We start from the raw sequence: 6,000 nt of genomic DNA, 5'->3' as shown, positions 1-6,000 counted from the left end.
ACGTAGACGTGGACGTAGGCGCGCGCGTCATATTCGTCGGCATGCGGCTAGCGTGAATACGTGAAACGTGTCGTTGCAGTTGTAACGGTACAAAGAAATCGCACAAGATATTTCAAGGCACACAGAGTGATTATTGTATGCGTGCGTGTGCGTGTGTGCGTGTGCTTGTTTCCAAGTGTAAAGTGCTAAAGTGAAGTGCTCTTAAAACTGTAACAGCAGCCCATACTTAAATACTTGTACTGTATGCAACAACTGGATACGGATACGCGCGTCTTGCATTAAGCACAAACCAGACGACAAGTAGGTAAAACTTAACGATAAACATAACGTAACGTAACGATTGATGCTGTCACTCTAACTGCCCCCCCACCCCCTCAGCGACTCCCGCCCAAATGGCTCTTTGCTAAAAGTTCAATTTCCTGCGTTTCTTTAATTGAAGCGCAATGCACACAGCAAGCGACTTGGTCGCACTCTACAGGCCACCGACTGTGATGTGAGTGTGGGTCCGGTGAGGGGAAGGGGGTCTGTTTGTCCAGTGTGTGTAGGAAGGCGTTTGACTCTTGGTCAGTCATTAGTCATTTGCTCATTTCCGCAATAGTAGCCGGACGCACAGCACTTGTCAGCCAATAAACAAGCGTTGAACGCGGACGTGCGACTGGCCCGGGCGAGGGGGCGGGGCGGGGGTTTGGTTGTGATGCACAAAAATGAACGAAATGCTCATATCACAAGGGACACGCATACATAGAACTGTTTAGCCTGCGTGTGCTTATACAGGATCAGGGCAAATATTTGGAAAAGTTAACGGGATAACGTTTGCGTTTCCACCCAGGTTCGGCATAGGTGAAACGTTGCGTTATAACGGTTGTATGTTGCATAGAATTTTCCAAGAACATGGAAAATTATAAGAAAATGCACGCGCTCCTTGAAACTGAAAGTCCCAGACCTGTGCTAGGGCAAATTTATAGAAGGTATGCAATAAAAAATATCAAACCGACCGAGAGATATAGAAAGAGATACAGGAACAGTTGAATAATATTTGTAAAATTTACAAACATTTTCCCAGCTAATATCTCTTTGAGTTACGTGCGATGCATGCCATTTGGGTTGGTTTATATGTATATATCCAGCTGAAATCTCTATCTATGTTTGAAGTAATACCCATATGCCTGACATATGCCAGATATCAGTTGATATGCCCACTGATTGCTGGCTGACATATAAGAGTCAAGTAGGTTAGCATCGCAAGTGGAACGCATTTGTGGACTGGCAGCTGAAATATGTGTCATACATTCAAGTTAGGAATACAATAACCCACAGCCGAGCAGCAGATACAACAAGTACCTTGCAGAGGCGCAGCGTTAACATAGGTGCACATAAGAAAAAAAGAAAACAAAAACAACGTAAGTGAAACGTACCTGGCGTTAACAATAGAGGAGGAGTGCCTGTCCGTGCTGCCCACAGCCCCATCCAGCTGCAACTACTCAAGCTGGCCCAAACACATCCCGCCACCTAACCCAGTTTGATGATGTTTCTTCACGGCCTACCTGTACGCCATTGCCGTTATATTTCTTTTTATGGCCCGTCTGACTGGCCGCAAAACGACGAAGAGGAGCCCATGCCCCGCTGCCCCCCTCAGCAGGAGGAATCCACAAAAAGCAGCAGCGCTTTGATGGAACTTGTTTTGTAATTGTTTTTGTGTCGAGCTGTTGTTGGCAATTCCTTTTCTTTTCGGTTTTTTTTTTTTTTGGCTTTTCTTATAGCCTATCCCCCGTCCGTTGGAATTCCCAAAGAATGCTGTCGGAATTCTCACAGTTTCAGCCTAGCCCGGGGGCCATTGTCACGTAAATCTCTGACTGAAATTAGGCTCGTTGACAAAAATATGCCTGCTTACACATTATTTGTACAAACAAATAGACATGGCCACAGTAATGAGGGGAACTGGGGAAATCAAGGGGGTGGGGCTTGGGGTTACCAAGGGGCGCTTGCGAAATTTGCATGGGAACTGCGACAGTTGCTCCGTTTTGGGGCATGTTCTTTGCTCTTGACAGTAGTTTTCCCCCAAAAAACTTTGTTTTTTGTTTTATTGATCTGTTTATGCTTTGGCCTCTGGACAATGCGAGTGCCAACTATGAGGACATAAAATAAAATAAGACAAGCCAAGAAGGTTATCTTTGGGGTTGGCCATAGATTAAATACCCTCAGAGGCAAAAGGCGAACTACAATAAAATATTTGGGTATTTCCAGCCACAATGAAATTTTAGACCGATTTCAAAAGAAAATGTATATCTAGAGGTTTGGTCAGAGTATGTTGAAAGGGAAAAACTTTGATCATAATAAAACTCGGCTCTCGATCCTAATCTATCCCAATTTCCATCAGTTGAGGACAGTCGGACATGGCTCCAGATTTGATATTGTTCAGGAATATGGACGACAATGCTGTTACATGCTGCGTAAGAAAATGCAGGAACCCTCTAGAAGGGTATGGAAACAATTTCAACTCTTTTTATTTCGTTGGGGTCTCCAATGTCGCAAATAAAACCCAATGCGATGATTAAGGTTGAATCGCTGTCACCGTATCGGGGCCAAGAGAGTCAGACGGAAAAGGTTACTGGTCCGACAGGCGTGAAAATGATAATAAACAGAGTTTTGTGTCTATTATATTGGGTAAAACATGCGCCCGACATGCCATTGTCTTAACTCTGTGTAAAGAATTCCATTTCTGGTTTCGTCAGGTTTATTGCAGCTAATTAACATTTCATAAACAAATGAATACCAGCCGGCTGTCGGTCGGGCCCTTGAGGCAGCCAACCAACAAGCACCAAGGCTCCGTGAAAAACTGTCTGTCAAATCTGGGCATAAACACAGACTTTGATGTGTGTTGTAGGCGTTAGCCAAAGCCAAAACCGAATGATTGAATGCCTCCGACGCGCTCTGAAAATGTCAGACTGTGGGGCTTCTAGGCAATTTCCTAATTGTAATCCTTGAGGATTGCAATTGCTAAGCATATTGGTAGAGTCGGCTTAAATTATGTACAAAATTATCACACAAATAATTCAAGTACATGGCAGTAATCATTTATTGAATATTGCTTCTGATGCTAGTTGAAAAACTGTATTTGTTTTGAAGCCTAATAAAATTACAGACATTCAACTTTGATTAACTTTCATCAACCCCCAAAAAGTATGCTATATAAATTCAGAAAGAAGTCTGTTATATGAATTCAGAACTTGTCTCACCTTTTTTTTCTTTGCTTCTGTTTTGCCAGGCACAGTATTGATTGTTTCAGAAAATTAAGTTGTTAGTGCTGAACAGTTTATTTTGTGAGGTTAGTTTTTGTAATGAAATATTTTTAGCGCAGCCAACTTAACTCGCAGAGTTGCCAGATCAGTTTCGGTAAAAGCCAAAAACATAACGCATTCCAATATAGGTCAATAGATTCCTTTTTAATAAAACTCAGTTAGACCATTATGTGGATTGACATCATTTGATAGAAGCTTCATACGAACCAGGCTAAGCTCAATTTTTCTTGGCATTTGATTTTGATGAATCTGTGACTCAATTGGGTGCTCTGCCAGACGGGCATAAACAAAATTCGCTGCCAGCCCAGACTCTCAGCTGAATCGGACTTAATCCATCATTTCAAATTCGAGGGCCATGACCCAACTATCGAAGCGTACAGCACACGCCATCTAGCGGTCGTTTGAGTAAGTAGCCATGGCATGCCTATCGGCCTATCTGCTGTCCGGCACTGAGCTTTATGTCACACACTGATTGATTTTTAATTACGAGTACGAGTACAAGCACGAGTACGAGTGCAGCTCAACCCCCGCACCACGTACCCCATCCTGATTGATGTTAATCATATGAATGCAGTTCGACGTTTTCGGGGCATACCCAAAAACGAAACGATTTGTGATTGTGGCATTTATACACGTCAAATCAGTTATAATGGCCCGACAGAGGCTATTATAAGTAAGATATATGCTTGAGCATGAAGAGAGTTGTCAACTCTGACAGTCTGAAAAGCAATATGATTACATGTTTGAAGAAATGCTGCTGTTTAGGTTAAACCAATGGAAACACTATATCATTAAGCTGCCATCCTCACAAAATTAAGTTGTTTCACTCAAAACTATTTGTTTTATTGTATATGAAAACATATTCAATAATTGGCCAGATAATACCATAGCTGCCATCGTTGGGTTTTGCACTATTAACTTTAATGCTTATAAGATATTCGAATTCTTTCTTTTGGTAATAAATATTATCATTTATATCAATTACCTTTCATTGAGACTACTCGGATTAAACTATGATCCTGTCGTGCGTTAGCCAGTAGATTTTACCTTTTTAATTTATCGTAGAATTATATCTTGTTGAAATAAATTTTCGCAAACGAACTAGTTAATAGTTCCATAGGCATGTATTATAAAGCTATCATAAGAAATCTTATGCTTCTTATGTATCCAAATGACATTTAAGTAAAAATAAACATCATCAGATCTTTATATTAAATATCTTCCATCGAGACTTTCTGTTCAGTTGATAAAAACCTTTTGGTTTTTAATATTATAAACCTTCCATAGAGAGATGGAAAAACTTTTTGTACTGAGTATTAATTCTTCGAGAACGAATTAGCTAAACATCCCTTAGACAAACATTAGTAAGCGCTCTTTAGAAATGGTGTGTCTTAAATTCCTTGCATACAGAGTTTCTCTTCACTTAATAAAAGTCCATTAGTTCTTAATAATAGTTCTTCGAGAACGAGAACTAGAACGTTTACCATAGAATATATATGTTAACGATACAATATTAGTATATATATTACTAAAACACAATGTATCTTCAATTATGTGAAGGGTATTTGGTGTGCGTATAAAACTTACCGTCTGCTGCTCTAACTAAATAAATAAAAGAGGCGAGTGCTAAATTAGAATTTCATCACAGGGGCGGAATGGTATTTGGGTTGGAATGGAATGGGTGGAACGGACGGTAAACACCGCACTTAACCGTTTGCCAAACCAATTTCACAAATTTGTGGAAATCGAATATTATCCAGATAGTGCAAAAGATCCATTTACGTGACGTCGGAAAAGGCAAATAAAGAGCGTTTGCATTTTTATTGAATACGGTTAAGAGCGTTTGCGGGGTTGGGGTTACCATGGCGGACCCAAAACGAGCAGTGGGCGTGGCAGAGCCATAGCCATAGCCAGACCGGGAATCGGAATCGGAGTCGGAGTCGGAGTCAGACCGACATAAATAAACCTCAACTAAGCCGTGTGTTTTGACATAGATTTAAATTGACATGGCTGTGCAAACAAAAACGCAAAACACCGAGGGGATGCCGGCGGGAGGGGCTAAAGGGGTCTGAGGGAGGTAGGGATAGAGGGGGGGGCTTGAGCAGACGCTGCTCATGTGGCAAGCGCAAGCCGCACAAATTTGCGTCAAGGAATTCGAAACGCTCGAATGAGCCACATTCACAGCCGCATTCACATTCACATTCGCATTCACATTCGCATTCACATTTGCCTAATGCCCAGCGCTTGGCCATTGATACGAATACAAAGAAATGTAGAAAGTGAGAAATGGATGGGGGGGAGAGAGGGGGGCTCTGAGCAGGGCAGATAAAAAATAAAAATGCAAAATAGTTTGTTATTTAACATATTTGACGGCGCCTCGTGCCAGCCTCTTGTCCTTTATGGAAATTGCCCGCCAGACATGGATGACAAACAGAGCTGCCTTAAAGGGGGTGGGGGGAGGGGCTGCTGAGAGCGCGGCACATTGCGTACCCTTTGACAATTCCCTCGCAACGCCCCAACGGCTCGTTGGCCAGAAGCCAATTTGGTCTTAAATATTTGCCAGCCAAACAGCTGGAAAAGCGGCCTCGCAGCCCGCCGAGTTATGTTCTATTAACTGGGCACGCAGTCGGCAAATTGAAAGGCACACGCGCAAAGCAAAAAAAAAAAGGTAGAAGAAAAATAAGAGCGTTTCGACTAGGAG

The 6,000-nt window shown here is 42.0% G+C and overlaps 1 protein-coding gene across 1 annotated transcript in view; it reads left to right on the top strand.

The window, feature by feature from the left end:
• The first annotated feature begins 237 nt into the window (after nt 1-237).
• LOC115759177 (chaoptin) overlaps nt 238-6,000 on the top strand; it is a 57,510-nt gene continuing 51,747 nt past the window's right edge. The window contains exon 1 of the mRNA XM_030700051.1: nt 238-300. The gene's annotated coding sequence lies outside the window, so the exon portion shown is untranslated. The remainder of the gene's footprint in view (nt 301-6,000) is intronic.

This window comes from Drosophila novamexicana, unplaced genomic scaffold (genome assembly GCF_003285875.2).
Source record: "Drosophila novamexicana strain 15010-1031.04,08,12 unplaced genomic scaffold, DnovRS2.1 tig00000193-arrow-pilon, whole genome shotgun sequence".
Classification (NCBI taxonomy): Eukaryota; Metazoa; Arthropoda; class Insecta; order Diptera; family Drosophilidae; genus Drosophila; species Drosophila novamexicana.
Note: the sequence above shows the minus strand (reverse complement) of the source record. Positions and strands in the feature narration are given on the sequence as shown.